The sequence below is a fragment of the Phalacrocorax aristotelis genome, chromosome 4 (assembly GCF_949628215.1).
Source record: "Phalacrocorax aristotelis chromosome 4, bGulAri2.1, whole genome shotgun sequence".
Taxonomy (NCBI): Eukaryota; Metazoa; Chordata; class Aves; order Suliformes; family Phalacrocoracidae; genus Phalacrocorax; species Phalacrocorax aristotelis.
Genome location: NC_134279.1, coordinates 4,334,765 through 4,353,261, shown reverse-complemented (window position 1 = coordinate 4,353,261; position 18,497 = coordinate 4,334,765). Strand labels below are relative to the sequence as shown.

Here is an 18,497-nt window from a genome sequence, read left to right as displayed (position 1 = left end):
TATAACATCTGTTAATCATTTATACACTACTTCTACATATGTTAAAATCAAGTTTCATCATAAGGTTAATAGCAACAATCTGTTCTTGCTTTGAGACTGTGCAGATGCGCTCAGCAAAATCAACTCGAAGGGCAGGAAAAATGTGCCCAAACATTTCCTACTGAAAGATTGTTCTCTTAGTAGGAAGGTCAATTCTCCGGGGCAATGCTAGAGAAGATAGCTATTTTTATGCCTTTTAAAAAAATTCCACAAGTAGGAAGGACGTAAAATCTTGACCCTTATTTTACGAAAGGCTATTCCTGGATGATATGGCATTAAACTGGTGAACTTCAAGATAGTTAATGAATCTTAATATACATCCTGAGGACTACAAATGTATCTACATACTCATTATCTACCCACAAATAAAGCAGCAAAATCTTGCCTTGTTTCACTGGCGGTTTGTGGTAAATAAATAAATCTCTAATTCAGGGTGCTTCCCAGGGTAAGAGCCAGCTCTTACCTCGAAACATTTGCACAGGGAATCGCATATCACGAGTCCAATGCACTCATTTCCTAAAGCGTTGCATCTGAAAACTCCTGATCTTTTCTGAGCAATCCCAATTAGTGTAACAGAGCGTCTCCTCGAGTTTAATGCTGCCTTACCACAAACTCGGGCTTGGTTTAATTTGGAGGATCACGCCCAGCGGTAACAAACCCCAGCTATTAACACGCTCTTTGCATTGGGCTGCTTTGTTTAGGTGTTGCCCTTTCCCAGGCGAATACAGAAGAAACAGGCAGCAGACCCTGGGGTCTTCTTTCTTACCTCCACCGTTGAGCGACGCTCCCTGGGCTGCAGCTTTCTCGTCTATAAAACGGATGTAAGGCTTCAAAGGGCTTGGGAAAAAAAATCTGGAAGAAATTCAGAGGATTATTGTGGATATGAGCTGCAATCCAAAGAAAAGTCTTGGATAATATGCAGCATGGACTCTCCTCTCCCCACAGCCCTTACGGTGCCAAGGATAGTGACCACTTCAGGAAAAACTGGGAAAACGGCCACTCTTCACCAGTACTTCTAGCTGCACACGGGCTGGCTGATGTGCAAGGCACATGCATGGAAATACAGGATTTCCATTTGCTCAAAGCCTGCCCGGGTGCTGTATTTTATGCAGGAGGAGAGAGGTTAAATAGGCGCTGGCAGAACCCCTGGACAGGGAAAGGAGCACTCTTATACCCTTTTAGGTGCACATACCCTAAACGATCAGCATAAAACCACGCCACCAAAAGCTAGGGTTCGTGGGGGCGAGAGGCTGGCTCCACCAGCCCTCCACCGCATTGCTGCTCCAAGAACATACAGAAGAAAAAAAAGTTCATTCAATGTTTAAGGCACAAATAAAAGTTAAATTTAAGCCGTTCTTATCTGCTGCCTCACAACAGACTCCCGCGTGCGCGAGCCTTGATCCCTGGCCTGTCACCGATGCGCTGTAAGAACAGGCGACTGACAGACCATTTTCCCTGGCAAAAAGAGATTGCACAAGGTCACACCGGGGTTTCTCCTGGGAGCTTTCCAGCAGCGGTTCGGGAAGTCACTGAACTAGGAAATCTGCTGGTGTTTAGAACATTGCCAGGAGCAGAATACTGATGAGCCGCTCCCGGAGCCTGGTGGCAGGCTCTTCCCGCCGGCGGCTTCCCATCGTGTCGCATAAAGCCGCAGGAGCGGGTCCTTCTGATCTTCCCCTGACCCGCCTCTACCAATTTTGTAGAAGCTACTTTGCGCTTACACTGATTAATTTAAAATTGGAATCAGGCCCCGTTTTGGAGGTCGGCATTTCCCTCTGCAGGTAGCAAACACTACTGCGCCGGACGGGCAGAGATTGAGAGCTACTTTCCACAGACACTGCACAAGGTGCAAGGCAGCAGAAAATCTCACCCTCAGAGTTTATCATCTCTAAATGCTTAGAATTAAAATCTTGAATATAGATTTTTTTTTTTTTTAATTATTCCTTAAGCTCAAAGCTGCCATAAAATATATGACATCGCAATGCCTGGAATACTTAAAAGCTGCTAAAGAGAGAACCTGACTTTATTTTTTATGTATTAATTACGTGCTGCCTGATAGAAGGATTTACTCTTGTTGGGCCACCTACTAGTCTCATTATAAAATATCCTTAAGTGAGTCAAAAAATGTGATAAACTATCCAGTGACTCCACACAGAATGCTTATATAGACAGTGTCAGGACGTGGTCATCCTCATTCTGCTCCCTTCACTCACCTCTGTGGCAGGCAGTGATTAGCAGTTCATCGCTATGACGATATTGTGATTTTAAACGTAGGCCACCCTCAGCAATCCCCAAATTATCGGGTGCCATTTCCGACACCTGCAATGCGGGTGTCACGCAGCCTGCTTTGATTTCTGTACTCCTGTCCCTGCAGGCCTCTCTGCTCCTGCGGTGGGGAAGGACAAGGGCGCACCTCTCCCCAGCCTTTTCCTGAGAGGAGCTGAGCCCTTCTCAGCTCATTGATGTGGCGTCAGTGCCAGGACAGCAGGATGGGGAGAGATCCCTGCTAGGTCCTACCCATGGTTTTCCTGCGCAGCAGGCTGCTGCAGCACGGCGAGCCCCCCAGGCTTTTTGGGTAAGCCCATTGCCCCCTCCCTCCCCGGCGAGAGCAGCCCTGCATCTTGCCCTGGTAAGATGATGATGTTGTTTGTCCGAAGAAGCATAAATAACAGGGGCTTTCAGCAGCGCTGGTTAAACAGGCTGAGTCTCTGAGTCATCTGCATGAAGCTGTCATCAGTACCTTACCCTCTCCGCCTCAACTTCTGGCTTTTTCAGGCTTAGCATATACACATCATCTGCTATTAAAGCACCTCTTTTGTCTTCCCGTAGAGTTAGCCAAAACTAAAATGAGCATCTACAACGCTCCCCCTCTTCCTAACATTGCCCTGTGAGAACTTCATTGGGTTGATTTGCTCTCTGACCAAGCAGAAATACAAGAGGGGCTCTGCAAACAAAGTCACCTTTGTGGCACTTGCCAACAGAGTTTTATTGCTGTTTCAATCCCGATGGCTGTTGAGATAAAAGGAGGAGCTCTTTCAAACCATACAATGGATGTAATTTAATAAGGGGTCAATAAAATTGCCATGAGCAAAGAACTCTTACTGTTCCTTCTCTGTCCTTTCCTCTGTGGTCAAATTATTAGTCTCACATTCCTCGCAACTCCCCGTATTAATTCTCGCCCGCGGTAATGGTGCCTACAGAGCGCACGCAAGGGTGCTGGGGAGGTGCCACATCTCCCTCGTCCCCTGCTGCGGCCACACCTGCTGCGAGCTGACTGTCTTCTGCCCACGAGACTCTGTCGGAGCTTCCTCTCCTCAAAGCTTCATGGGGAGAAGAGTTTTCGACGGGCACATTTTCTCTTGAGGACCACCGGGTCTTCAACCTGAGCAGTTTGACTTTGGTCATGCTTTTCAAACTGACCTTTTTCTCTACGCAGTCAGCCATATCAGTTTTATCTCCGTTTTCCAAAGCAAGGCACTTAGGCTTTTAAGGAGATGCTTAGCTTACAGCAAGAGAGTATGTGACAGCGGAATAATCCTGACCTTAAATTTTGGGCAGATGGTTAAACGTCTACCTGAATTATGATCTCTTATGGAAAATAAAGATGATTTTCTGAAAAAGAATTGGGTTTTGCACATTTATTTTCCTTGTAATTAATTCTCTCTCTTCCTTTATATATCTTCGTAATACAAAATTACAATGTCTGGCGTCCTCCTCTGAGAAAAATGTCATGACCTGTTTTTTTAGCATCCTCTGAAATCTTCCACTCTCAGAAATGAAAAATAAAACCCATTTTAGACTTCTTATTAACAGGAAGAAATGTGCTGACAGTTTAGCAGTACATGTGAATTATAAGAGCGATAGCATGAAGGCAAGCACCGAGAGATTTATAGCTGAAACAGAACTGTCCACACAGCCCTGGGGCTCCCTTTTTCGATCCTGATCCAAACACCATCTGCCTTTGCCATTGCCTGGGCGAATGGCTTAGCATCAGCTATATCCGTCCATGTTCTGCCGCCTCGTAAAAGGCTTCCTTAGAAAAGAGTTTTTTTAATTTCTAACTGGGTTTCCTTCATTTGGAGGATTTCATAACCCTGATTTAAGTTATTCAGAGCTCCTTTTTCCCCCAAGTCTCCACCAACAGATCCAACTACAGGAAAGTACCGTATACATTTCATGGTAACGCTTCAGCAGGGCAAAATTTACGGAGGTCTGAACATAACTAAACTATGTTCCAGCAAATCGGCCACTCAAACAAAAACCTAAACTCCTGAGGAGGAGCTAAGGTATCTTGTGAGGGGCAACAGCCGGACATTGCTATTTAAATAGTAGAAGACCCTCACATCCATGCAGCATAGCTGCTGGAGGCGTAAATATTACAAGAGATGGGTAAATTGTTCCCTGAATAAAACTAGTTACCTTGGCCTCTGGTAAACACTTCCACTAATTGTCACTTCCACTGACACATGCTTTGTTTCTTGTCCATGCTTTATCATGTCCAGCTTGTCACACGACGCTTTCCTGAGTGGCAAATCTACCCACTATCCCATGCCATCGAACCGGGGTACTCAGCCATCCTACATAACCCCGTTCTCCAGCACACATGGGAGAAAAGAAACATTGCCCTTTAATCAAATTGGCTTTAAAGCCCCTTGAAAATCCCCGACGGGTAAGAGAGGCTGAGCAGTGCCCATTCCCACGTGTTTTGGTTGGTAACCAGGATTTACTACGGCGATTAGTGGCCTTTCGCAGGCCCACCAGCAACGGGCTTGCAAGGGGCTCGGGGAAGCCCCCCCCGCCAAGTCTGACAGAGACGAAGGGGGCTTTCAGATGGAAGCTGATGGCAAATCTCCTCTTCCCCCCCCCCTCCCCCCCCCCCCCGTGAGGCCAGGCATCCTCCCGCGCCTCCTCGCACCCTCGCCTGCAGCCCCGCTGACTTTGGCATATGCTAATTGCATCCCATTGGGCCCACAGATGATCATCATTCAATGTAATTTGCAGCTACGCCAATTTTTAAATTATTTTGGGAACTATAATACTTTGTTCTGTAAATGTTTACCCGCTAAATATCAGATGTGTTAGTTTCCCAGCGTATTGCAAGAGAAATCTGCATATGAATGAAAGGGAAATAGATACAGTCTCTGGTATACAGATGCACACAAAATTGCAAAAGCTTGGATCCAGACGCTTGGAAGACATTATGTCGTTTCTCTGATTTATCTTGTGTTGTTCTAGCTGCAGAAAATAAAACCTGAAATAATTTCATAATTCTTGATGTCCAGCTTTTATGAATTCCAAGGAACATTTGTGGGAACATTTCCCACTCAGCTTCTAATTTGATGGAGGTTATTTGAAACATGTTGCACATTTTTCCCTTTAGAGATAAAACAGCCCCTCCAGGAGGACGTGGAAATAAACAGCAAGTGAGGGAGCCAAACCTGAAAACTTCAGTCACCATGTAAAGATGAAGATACGATTATTGCACAATTTTTTCTGTAGAATGAAGACTTCTGCAACAGATGTAAGCGCATGAGAAATATGAAAGCAGTTATTATTTTATGTAATGGGTTTTAGTGACTGCACTGATAAAATCACTGTCCCAGTAGAAAGTGGCCTGATGCTGAGGCAAATAATTGGTATCAGCGCAGGCTGGGCGAGCAGATGAGATACCCAGTCCTTGTTTGAACTCCTCCATTAATTTAAGATACGTCTTGAACTTCTTTTTGTGGAGAAGCGCGCAGTCCTTTGCCTCCTTTGCTCCCGTAGCTTCTGTTTTCCATCTTCATTAGGATGATTCATAGCAAGGGATGAACTGGAACTAAACTGAGGCTATCTGCAGGATAACTGAAGCCTTTACAAAGCCATGAAATCCCAAGGGGAGCAGCACCAGGCGCTCAGAGTTACAGGCCAGCAGATTTAACACGCTTTGCTCCTTCCCTACGTTTATAGAGGAAATACCTGCAGGTAAAAAACCCATGGCCTTGCCAGGTCCCAGTCGTCCTGAGGATTGTATGAGTTTCAGCCGGAACAAAGCAGGAAAGTCCCCCGAGCAAACAAAGCGCTGCCCTGGTTTAGTCATTAGTACAGAGGCAATTTCAATCCTATTACCTGAAAAAGATAGGACTTCTCCTGCGTCCATGGGAAAAGAAGGCCTGCTCTAAAGGAGAAAGACACACTTGGGACCGTGGTGGGAGGGGAATATGAGTCCCCGTACCGACGGGACACAGCAGCTGTGCTGTTCTGAAACAAGGGAGAAAACAGCCGGGAAATATTATTGCTGCCAGGCTGAGGCACCCCAGGGCTGTCCCTCTCTGCCATGGCAGCACGAGACCCCACGCATGGGGTCTCCAGGCTGATGGATTCGACAGGGGAAGGAGCTCTAGCCGTGGGGTGATGACAGCCTCACGCAGGACAGCAATTTTAAGACTCACCAGGCAGGACGTGACTGCTGTTTCTTAAAGGCCTATCAAGGTCAAGAAATACCAAGCAAACACCTATTCTTTTCTTGAAAGTAGATCCTTGCAAACGGATGGCTAGCCTGGGACCTACCTGCTCACCCGGGGCCATGGAGCAGTGCCCGAATAGCAGCCACAGGGAGGACCTAGGTTGTCTCCCACAAGAGGAGACAGGATTTACCGCTGCCCACGGTCCTCTTTTACCCAGTGTGTTTGGACAAGTCAGCGGGGCCACAGCTCTGGGGCCTAGGGTCCTCATGGAGGGTTCTCCCAGGGGACTGATCCCAGGGGGCTCCGGGTGACACAGCAATGCAGAGCGTGGGGTTTATTCCCATGTATCGCCTTTGACAGTCACCTAGGAGAATCAGTGGTTGCTGTTTTGAAGGAGATTAATATTTGAAATGAGTTAATGCTACAGCAGGTGACCTGCTTGTAAAGGATCGTAGGAAATCTTCCTAGTTTTCGGGAATGCTTGTGCTTGCTTTCTTTTCACTCCTCTTCCAGCTGGTAGGGTTCTAAATCTATACAGATGATCATTCCCCCAAAAACTGAAGAAATTATATCAATACATTTTCCATGGAATAATGAAATAAACTCCAACGAAGTAAACCCACTGTGATTTCAATAGCTCACAACAATGTCGGTTAACCCGGTCAAGGGGCCCCAAAGCTTTGGCAGCATCTGATCAGCTGTGGTTCAGCCACCAAGGGACATCCTGAGAGCAAGGGTCCAGCAACAGCAGAAAACAAGCAGATAGTTTCAAAAGCAGTGGCTCCTCTGGGCCACGGCAGCTAGAACAACTCTGGGTGAGACACCTAAATGTACACAGTGGCCACAGGGGTCCTGAAACCCCTAGAGAATTAAAAATATCAAGGGCTTTTAATGCCCAGGGCCACTCGCTTCACCCCCGCACCACAGCAGGAGCAGCAGGGAGCACGGGGATCTTCCTTCACCATCCTCGGCAGGTTTCCGCCTGCAAAACCACAGGTTTTCTGTTGATTACTGGGTAAGCCAGAACTCTCCATAACCCAAATTCAGCCCACCAGCAGCAAGTGCCTCTCTAGGCCAGAACCGGCTGAGTTGGGCTTTTGGCAAATGATTTATCTTATTTAGGGGTCCAGGGTTTTTTTGTGCGCAACTAATTTGCAGAAGGGTTTCATTCCCTAATTTACTCAATGACAAGGGGATCCATTTCCTTAAGCATGCCTATTGCCTGTTAACGGTGGGGTTTCTACAGACACTGAGTGCTGCTGGCCATCTCGGCTTACACCGCGCCGTCGCTACTCCCCGGCTCTGTCACTTTCTAGACAGCAATTTAAAGACTAGCAAGACCAACTAATGCAACATTGCATTTACAGGGAGCATTTAAATACCGTATAGCTACCAGTGTGATTTATTATTAAGGCTTCTGTCACGAGAATGTTCTTCAGACAATGAATAAACAAGGTTATTCATTCTTTCCACCAGCAAAGTTAGAAAATTTGGTCAAAACGTGGGGTTTCAAGTGTCTTTTCCGTAGCGCAAATCTAAGCCTACTTACTATTACGCTTCTTTGGGATTGCATTGAAATGTAAAGATTGATTCTGATTTAATCTTCATGGCACACAGGCAAAGTAAAGGGGGGGAAAAAAAGTAACCTATGTTAAGCTCTTATTATCACTAAAAATATAAAGCATATATCCAGATCTAGTGGCCAATTGCAATGGTTTAACCCCAACTGGCAACTGAGCCCTACATAGCTGCTCGCCCACTCCCTCCGGTGGGGTGGGGGAGAGAATCAGAAGGGTAAAAGTGCAAAAACTCATCGATTGAGATTAAGGAAGTTTAATAGGTGAAGCAAAAGCCACACAAGGAACTCACGCCCTCCTTCCCCTGGGCAGGCAGGCTCAGCCAGCCCCAGGACAGCAGGGCTCCATCATGTGTAATGGTGACTCGGGATGACAAACGCCATCACTCTCAGCGTCACCCCCCCTTCCTGCCTCTCCCCCCAACTCTATGTGCTGAGCATGACGCCATGTGGTGTGGGACATCCCTGGGGTCAGTTGGGGTCAGCTGTCCTGGCTGTGTCCCCCCCCAACCCCTTGTGCCCCCCCAGCCCCTCGCAGGTGGGGTGGGGTGAGGGGCAGAAAAGGCCTTGGCTCTGTGTAAGCCCCGCTCAGCGGTAACCAAAGCATCCCATAGTTGTCAGTGCTGGTTCCAGCACAAATCCAAACCACGGCCCCCTCCCTACCTACTGGGAGGAAAATTAACTCTACCCCAGCTGAAACCAGCACAGCCACGAAGAAACATTTTAACAGAAATTTTTGCATCTGCTACACTAGGAACTAACAGCAATTAATTTTGCAAATACTTATGTGTTTTATTTTGCAATTACTATGCATTTTGTAATTATTTGTAAACTAATAATTTCTGTAAGCATTTATTTGTAGAGATAGTGATTTAGCTATCCATTAGGGAAGTCTCAGCCCTGGGTCTAGTCACGCTGTGTCCCATATACTCAGATAAAATGAGACAGCACCCTCCACTTGGTAAATTCATGGGAACAACGTGGTGAGCCTACTTCCCTCAGAAACATGGAAGAAATGAAAAGCTTAACATTTGCGTTTCAGAGCCATTTGTTCTCTTCTGATTGCTCCAAGACAGACATCAAGAATTTAGATGGTGATCTGGTGGCGAGTGGCCTCCAGTAGTTCAGATGGAAGTCCCCTGGTTAATGAGCATAACACATGTGTAAGAAAGGGAATACTTGTTCACTCTAAGCTATCGTCAAGGAGTCACTCTGGGAGATGTGGTAGCCCTGTGGGTCCTTGGCATCCACCGAGCTGCTCTGAGCACTTCAGCAGGTATTAGGCAGGCTTTTGCCATACGAAGTCATTTTTGCCATTTGGGCAGCCTCGCTTCCATGTCCCCAGCTTGCTGCAGAAGGAAAATTTGACAGGGTTTCATTATACCACCTGTGGGGCTCTTGACAAGTAAACATACTATAAAGTGAAAAGAGTAGGAAGTGCCCTGCAGGCTGTATCTCTTGTTCATTTTGCATTTTTCATCTTCCTGGCATGCTGCGTAGTGATAGCCCTTTGCAATAACGAAGACTGTCGTCTTTCTATCGCTATTCTGTCAGCTGCCTCTGGGGAATCAAGAATCAGACGAGAAGTACAGCTTTCACCAGCCAGTATTGGCATCGCCCTCCTTCTGCCTGACAGCAAATCCCCAGATCTTCCATATGGGTTTATCATCCAGATCAGAAGCGTTTCCATTTTGCAGGGGAGCAGGATGTATGCGATGACACTCCCGAAGATGGTGGCAGGCTGGGGAATGAACCGTGCAGCGCGGGTCAATGCACTTAGCATGCTTGTCCTCGGTTATATATGAGTTTTGACTCACGTTTTTGTACACTTTATTCACAAAGAAATTAAGCCACGGTCTGAACTCACTCACCAGATGTCGATCCTTACTGTCAATCAGCTACTCCACAGTATAAATCCCAGCAGTGACCAATACTACAGGCTTGTGAGAAAATGAAATTTACAACGCACATCAATCTTAGTCTTAAGGAAGCTCGCCCCTGTCCTGCCGTGCTTAAGTATATTCTTCACCACTACATTCAACTCCCTACCTATTTCCATCCTATCTTCCCTCCCCATTTGATCCCCAGGTACCCAAGAGGCTCACTGGCACACAACTTCTGTGCTTTCCTCATGCTCTCCTCCAAAACATAACTGAAGATGGGATTATTAAGGAAATAGCACTGGAAGAGTGCAATAAAAGAATTTCCATCAGTTTTTATGACTGACTGAAAGCAAAACCATGCAGTCAATGCCATCCAACCGACCCCCTTCCAGAGTCTGTCACCAAGAACTGGATTAACACCAACACAACTCGGGTGACCCTTACAAAGGGAAACATGCTGCGCATTTTCTCATTGCTGAACTGTTTAAATACGCTAGGCTAGCTGCAGTAGCAGAGCTTCCTTAAATCAGGCTTGATCCTACAAGAATGAGCATTTAGACCCTATTCTAAGATGATGACATGCAAGTGCAACCTCAGGCATGTAAATATTCCCCATAAAGGCTGAGGGACTGCTAGTGTGGTGGAGGGCAAGCATGCAGTGGATAGATACTCCCCGCCTGGGGAGGCTGAACAGCTTCTGCTAAGGTTTTAAATGCATGGAAACCTGTGGCAGAGTTGGGAACACATTTTCTAGAATCATTTCTAACTTGTCTTGAGCTCTGCCATCCTTAACCGGTGGTGCCAGGAGCATGAAGGAGGACATGGCAGAAGAGAGGAATATGCACCTCCCCATGTTTTTATCTACCCTCACTAAAAACATGAGGCCAACTGCCCCAAACAGACCATGAGGCCACCAGGCCCCTGGAGCACATTCGTGTTGCACAGATACTCACGCAGCGCCTGTGGGATGTGCTAAAGCACCGAGAAAATAGCTGCAGTATCAGAAATCCTGGTCGTCTTGGGAGACCTGCCAAATCGTTCATGCTCGGAGCTCCAGATTCATCCATCGTGAAGACCTTGTCTACAAGGTAGCTTCTGCGTCAGATAAAAATCTATCTGACAACATTTTATTTTAGAAAGCGCCATCCATCCAGAGTAAATGAACCTTTTCTTTATCATCTATTTGGTTCGTCTCCAAAACGTGGCGGAACACTCTGTAAATGGGGCTGTTACCGAAAACATCTTCCACGTCAAAACTTCTGTATTCCCTCGCGTGCTTCAGCTGCAAATGCCACAGGCTCCTATTTCACACGCAACGCTAAATCCCTGGTTTACATTTGGATTTAGTTATATGTCAACTGTCTTTCTAAGTGCTCCTTCTGTAAGAGAAAAGCGATAGAAATTACTTCGGTAATTGAGGAGTGCAGTCTATTCTACTTTGTTATAATCAGGAATTTGACAAAATATTTTCCTCAAAGCCTTTGGCCAGTAAAATTATTTAAGCCATCAAGATTTCGGTCGAGCAGTGGAAGAAAGGCTATTTTCCTAGCTTACAGTAATGACAGAAAAGCCTCTATGCGTTGCTGTTTATTATACACCTCATTTATTTTGATATAATGCTAATACTAAACTGAAGTTCAAAGCCTGGGAAAGTCACATTTTCCTCCACAGGGAAAGCAAATTTCGCTCATGTGAAGCATTGAGAAGGTACAAAGTAATTCTGGCAGGAAGAGAGAGTGCCCGGGACGGTTTCTGTCCTCCCACGTTTGCTCAGGTGTCCCCCCCAGCCACCCTTGGGCCTCCTTCTGAGCATCACCCAAACAGGCGGGGAGCTCTTGCAGGAAGTCTAAAAAAATGCGTGCAGAGAAGAAAAATGGAGACAAAAGGATAACAAGTGCCAGAAGCAGCACTGAAGGTTTCCATTCAGAGAGAAAGCAAGCAAAGCAGGACTCTCTGGCTTAGACAAAAGCCCCAAGGTCACTTCCCAGTAGCCGAACAAGACTTCCACAGCCTGGAGAAGGTGGCAAGGAAGCAAATACCTGCTGATGACACAGGGACCGCGGGGAACTTGCTGAAAGAGCCGTTTGCAGGTTAGAAATCACAGGGAGCATTTCTTCACAAACAATCCAGTGGAAGTTACGTTACTCCAGAAACAAATATCAATAGATGCAAGCAGGATCTACACAACTGCCAGGGCGGCCATCAGCTGGGGGCAAACGCGCTGGGGCACGTGCGGATTGACGCCTAGGAAAACGTTAACGCACTAATGGATGGACATGGCATGAGCAGGATTGCCTGTAAGGGCTTTGTTTCCTATTCTGTTTCCCAAAGCTGCGGCTACCAACTGCTACTGTTAATCAGAAATTTTGCCAGGCCTCGGTTTCGCTTCCTGCATGTACCAAGAGCACAGAAAACACCACAATCACGTTATTTTAATATATGTGACTGACTTCTCCAAACTGCGATCTATCTTCATCTCTATCCAGCATCATTCTGCCCAGGCTATCCCCTTGCCTTCCTTCACTTAAAACTTTGGGTCTTGGTTTATCTCTTATCCCACCTATAGATCACGAGCACTGCAAAGCAGGATTATTCTTCTCTTGGGTTTTTTTTTTTTCCCCAAAATAATCAGAAAAATTCAATAGGTTGTTTTAATGTTAACAGAATAATAGAAGACTTCAAACTCACCTGTGAGGAAGAAAGCTAGACATGCATCCCCTTGCAGACAAGACCCTGTGAGGTTATTTGATATTGGGATGAGCAATAGCCTCCAGGAGAGAGGCCAGGAAAGTCCTTCTCTCATCATCAAGGAAGCGGAGAAAGAAATGGACCATGAGAAGTCACCTAAACCATCATTTAGCCCCAAACCAAGTTCAGATTCACCTATGGCATTGCAGAAAGGTGCCTGACCCATCTGCCTTGAAAAATCAAAGAGGATTCCCGAAACCAGAGCCCTCCCTGCAAGCTCTCACCATGCCTCACTGGCCTTGACATTACACAGCTTTCCTCACGCCTAGCCAGAGCCTTTCTCGCTGCAAATTAAGCCTGTTATTTCATGTGTGACCCCTACAGTTTGCCCTGGAGGGTACCCCGGAGACCACCTCCGTGGGGAAGAGGTGCCACCAGCATGCCTGGGCAAGGCAGGGAGGCACATGTTGAGGAATGTTTTCTGCCTTGTATTGAAGAGCAGGATACTTCATATACTTACCCTTCCTGAAGATGAAAAAGATGCAGTATCCGGTATGCCATTTGGATAACATCTGGATTTGTCAAGGGCTCTTCTAAAGCCATACCAGGCTCCTGCACTCTTTAACCTCCTTCCTATAGCATTTCCATTTGTTTGCTTACTTTTTGTCTTTGTCACAGGGGATTTCTTATCTCTGGGTGTCTTCATAAATTGAATATGTCTGCAGCAATGGAACGCCAAGAAATGAATGGAAAAATAACAAGGTTGTAAAATAACAAGGTTGCAAAACCATGTGCTCAATTTCACAGTCCAGTTCCTCACTATGGAAGACAGAAATGTCTCTCTCCGGCATCCTCCAGCCTCACAGGCCTATATTGTTCAGCAATTTATAGTCATCAACCACTTACATTTTTACAGATTAAACTTTCAGCCCAGAGCCTATTAAAAAGCCAACGGACAATGCAAAATTTATTAAAATTTTTTTAAAAAAAAACCCTCTATCACCAATCACCTGGCCCCATGCAGCTTCACTGCAGGTAACAAACATTCAGTAACTGTGGTTTAATATGCACAGATGGCACCTGCACCTAAAATCTCCTGGAGTTCGAATTCCCTTCGGAAGGGCGAGGACTTCTCTTGTGTCATTCAGGAATTCTTCCACTGAGGTCAGCAGAACAATGCTGTGGGGCAGGAGAATTAGGCCTTGTGCGTTTTAAAAACCTTTTTTGTCCTCTCCCAATAGCGATGGACCTGCACGTTTGCGGCTTTTGCCTTTGCACAGCAGCTTTTCTAATAGGCTAAACAGGTTTTTTTAGTAGAAACTAGCCCCTGGAGCCTCAGGCTATACCAGGGATGTGTCTTCATCTTCTTGGCAATAATTTTTCCTATATATAAGCAATCAAATAAGACAGTCTGGTATGGGTAAACATCCCACTCTATTAATGAAGCTGGAAGCAAAAAGCATTGCTAGAACAAAGTCACATATTTACAAGAAAATTCAGGAGGAAACGTGTCCTGGGGACAATCATATCTGCCATATGAATCATCTCACAATAAACTGCACTGATATGGCACGATGGTTTGTATACGAGTTAAATTGAAATAAGAAGTTGGAATTAAAACTCTTCAATTCTGTGATGGTCTGATTCATCCCTGCTGATGAAAGACCAGAGGTGCTGCTTAAGCTAGAAAACCTGGAGTACCTTTCCCCTGCTTTGTGGATTTCAGTGCATCCAAAATCTCAGAAGAATGGTTAAGCGTGGAAGATTTTCTCTCTTTTGTCTCAAAAAGAGGATCTCGCAAATTACTGGCTGTTGAGATCCAGGCCTGGAGCGCAGGCTGCCACCCTGAGCCGCCCGAGGAGCACCCCAGCCCTGGTTCTCCTAAGATCTGCAGCAGCATTCAGAATACAGCCTTTAGAGAAGGAGCAAGCTCTGACTGGGGATTATCAGCTTAATTTGGTTTTACACTAGATTGACTAAACTATTGCAGCTGTTCTGTTACCTTCACATCAAGACAATTCTTCAAGAGGGCATCTCTAAGCAGCAAAACATTCCCAGGTACTTTGTAAAGAGCCAGGTCCAGCCAAGCAGGTTTCCTCTTGAGCCTTTAAAGCATTAACTCACTTTTGGTTTTTTTTCCCTTTTTTAAACTATTGCTGAATCCATTTGGGTTGAAGATGAATGTAATAGAAAAGCAATTCAACAATGCCACCGATGCTTCAAACAACCTTGAAAGTTGCCTTGAGGAGGTTAGTGTGTTAATTTATCAGAAACAAAATATTACTTGCAATATTCGGTGACTTCCACTCCGTGACTCATTTGCATCTTTCTGGAGTAAGGACAGAGGAAAGGAATACACTGAAGTCTTGAAACGGCAACTGTCCTTCAGTACTTAGGACCTGCTTATGCTATCTGCCCGGTACAATCGACACTATTTTTGCATCCAACAGCAAGGGAAAATAACACAGACAAAATATGCTCATTTCTCACCCAGGAAGGTGAGGAATTCTTCAATAAAAAAAAAAAAGAGGTTAGCGATACAGTTTAAAAACATGCCCACCTTCTCCAAGAGTGAGGATGCAGCGTAATTAAGGGGTAAGACACCACCTTTGCATACCTTAAGACTAACCCTGCCAAAGGAGAGCGCGCCACACCTCGCCCTTATTTCTTAAGTCTGACTTCCCTGGTAGATCAGAGAAACCGGTAATTTGGGTTCACGCTTGCGCACATGGCCGTGATTCTCCCATCCAAAATAAGTCTCTCTGCCTGCACATCCTGGCTATATTCTTATATCACTTTTCCTTGCCACCAGAAACCCCTTTCACAGCTGCATTTACATCCAGATTTTCTTTTCTTAGACCTCAAACTGAAAACGCCGCAGAGCTGCAGTAGATCAGCAAAACAAGGCCCCATCCTTGGCACAATCCACGGATTCGGCTGCTCCACTGGAATTGTGCTTGTGTTTTATGCCATCCACAGAAACATCTCACTGCATCGCCGCCTTGCATTTGGTTACAGACAGCACTCGGTATTATCTGGCTTTTTGCAAAATGGCATCTCTGAACATATCCCCAGTGCGCTGGGAAGAAAAGCCTGGAGAGGGCTGGAGGAGGGAGCAATGTTTTCTTTTTACTTTTGCAAAGCCAGAGTCAGTGTTATTTAGTCCCCAGACTTCCACTCCGGTGGTGGCAGCCCTCGTTCACAGCCGCAATCGGGTCCATCGCAGGCCAACGGTGGCTGCCAGAGGGTGCCATGGGCTGATGCAGGCCGATTATTTGGGATGAAACAGACTGGAAACAGGAGTGATCCTGTTAGTTTATGCTTTGGAAAGATGGTTGCAATTCACCCCTCTGTCCTGGAAGTTCACCCTGAGCAGTGATTACTGAGGAGCAAGTGATTCCCTCACCAGGGTGAGGGAAAAGGGTCACTTCTCCTTTGGAGATGGGGCACCAGCTCAGAAACCAGCAAGACCCGAAAACAGCAGCTGGCATTTGCCAGAATTTGTAGAAGAAAGTGATTTTGTATTCTGCTAAGGAAAAATAAATATTATCCTTATCTTTCACCAGCCTTCAACTCCAAAGGCGGGCATATTACCGGCTACGATTCTTGTCTCTGCAGCAAAGGCCTAACTCTGCCTTGGGAGACTTGCACCACCCAGTTGATGTAAATATGTGAAACCAGGGAGAAAGCAAACTCCTGTACCACAGCGATCCTTTGGTAGAAAGGTAGGACATGGAGGGCTCCACTTCGTTAATTATAGATATCATTTACATCGCCTGTGCTTCATTTTATCTACATTTTGCTAGCATATCAACTCTCTAGATAACATTACTGCCCCAAAGTATGAGGATGAAGCGTCACCCCTTAGATTGACCGCAGGGGCATTTCATCTGCCAGCAGCAGAACTGAGGCAGACACCACAGCTACCCCAAATTTGGACCCCCCCCTAAAACCTGCAGCGCCTTGGTCTGCAGCAGGGCTGGCACCACAGCGGGGTGCAGGGAGGCAGTCAGGATGTTTGCAAAGAGACTTATTCAGTGAACAGCAGGAATAGGGATGGGGAAAATGACAGCATACTGCAGAAGGGCTCAAATCCCAACTGAACTATCTAATAAAATATAGTAGAGAATATGTAATTATATCTAATAAAAACCTCCTCCAAATGAGGCAGGTCCAGCACCCTGGGGGATGCTAACAATGCCGTTCTGCTTCAATTCTTTTTGTTTTGTTTCTGGGAGGTTATTCAGTTGTTGGTGGGGTTTTTCTGAAGGTACTATTGCCCCGAAAAGCAGAAGAAAAGCATTTTTCCTAGGGAGGGCCTGGAAAAGCAGGACACCCTTCCCACTCACGACCGCGACGCCAGGTGGCAGCGCAGCCCCAGCCAAGGCCAGCAGTGTGGGGGGAAAATGGGTAAAGAAGGGGGGGCGGAGAAAGATGGAGGGGGAAAAAAAAAAAAAAAGCAGTGAATTTCTAACAGGCTGCCTGCGGGGAAAGCAGCCCTGCTGAGGGAAAATCCCCCGAGGAAGGCTGGTGCTTCCAGCCGCTGAAAGCTACAGCTCCAGGCGCCGTGCGGAGGGGCTGGCACAGGGGACAGGGATGGGCACAGACACAGGGACATGGGTGCATGTTTTGTTCCTCCTCATCCAAAACAAAAAAGAAGTTTCTTTCTAATGAGGAACACAAATTTTAAAAAGTGCCATAAACTGAGCGTTCAAAGAAAAATACGAGCTTGGGCTGATCAGCATGTTTTGTTGAGGTTTAGGCCTTTTAAAATGTCTTTTTAAAGCAAAATACCATGCCTTTCCGAGGAAAGCTATCCTTTGAAACAGATACAGAGAAGCAAAGACTCCATGAGGAAATACAGTAGCAGGCTGTTTGAAAACTGTTTGCCAACTTCGTTCCCAACCCAGAAATACCTAGAAATCAAGAAGGGGAAAGGTGTTTTCAATCCATGTGTGTGGCAGCAGGCGCAGGCTGCAAATCTGACAAGCTCCGGGGTGAAACCCAGAAACATTTTCCTCCCATAACTCCATTTAAAAGACTAGTCTGGTCCTGCATGATATAATCAGAAAATTGCCGACCTAAATATTCTCCCGGCCAACTTCTACCTATCTGTTCTTATCCCAGCATTATTCTTCAGCTAAAGCACCTTCCCAAGTCCTTTCTTCTGTTACAATGCTGTATTATCCTAGCTCATCCTAGCCTTTCTCTTTTGGCTAGGCTGGACAAGCTGGGAATTAGCCTCTCTTTTCCTGAAACCGATACCTTCAATGTCAACAAATTTGCTTTTTCCCTTTTGCAAAATGCTCGGTTGCAAGTTCCCAGCCAGCTCCTGCCTCGGATGCTCCCTTCTCCTGCAGCTCGCCCCAGCCCTGCCTGAGCTGTGCAGAGGGGCAGGGCAGACCCCCATGGCTGACACCACCCTCAAGACTAGGGGTTTTGGCAATGCCTCGAGCAAAAAGCAGCATTTAAACGCTCTATGGGTGACACACAGCAGTTGTGCAAAACAAAGCAACCTTGACCCCAACTAGCCAGTCGGGCATGACCTCTTCAGCTTTAAAAGCTACTGTCCTGCAGCTCTTCTGATCTGCAGAAAGGCTTTCTTGAGACCTCAGCTCCCATAAATCCCTTAGATACCATAACTCCCCAGCCACTGCCCCTGGACTAGATGGCCCCCCCACCTGTTTGCTCTGGATTTCAGGGCTCATTCCCTGACAGCTCCTTGACCCTGTAATTTCAGCAAATCCAAAGATTTTTCCTTGCCCATCCCCATTAATAGCCCTTCTTGGGGAGGTGGATATTCGCCAAGCACTTCCTTGGCTACGGCTCTGGTCTAAAGCTGGTTAAGCAGAGCGCCAAGCGCAC

The 18,497-nt window shown here is 46.3% G+C and overlaps 1 long non-coding RNA gene across 2 annotated transcripts in view; it reads right to left on the bottom strand.

The window, feature by feature from the left end:
* The window catches only part of LOC142056002 (uncharacterized), a 93,815-nt gene extending 75,771 nt beyond the window's left edge, over positions 1-18,044 (bottom strand). For both annotated transcript variants that reach the window (XR_012660162.1, XR_012660161.1), the window contains exons 1-2: positions 17,549-18,044; positions 806-891 (exon numbers count right to left, since the gene is read on the bottom strand). This is a non-coding gene — a long non-coding RNA (uncharacterized LOC142056002). The remainder of the gene's footprint in view (positions 1-805; positions 892-17,548) is intronic.
* Between the last annotated feature and the right edge of the window lie 453 nt (positions 18,045-18,497).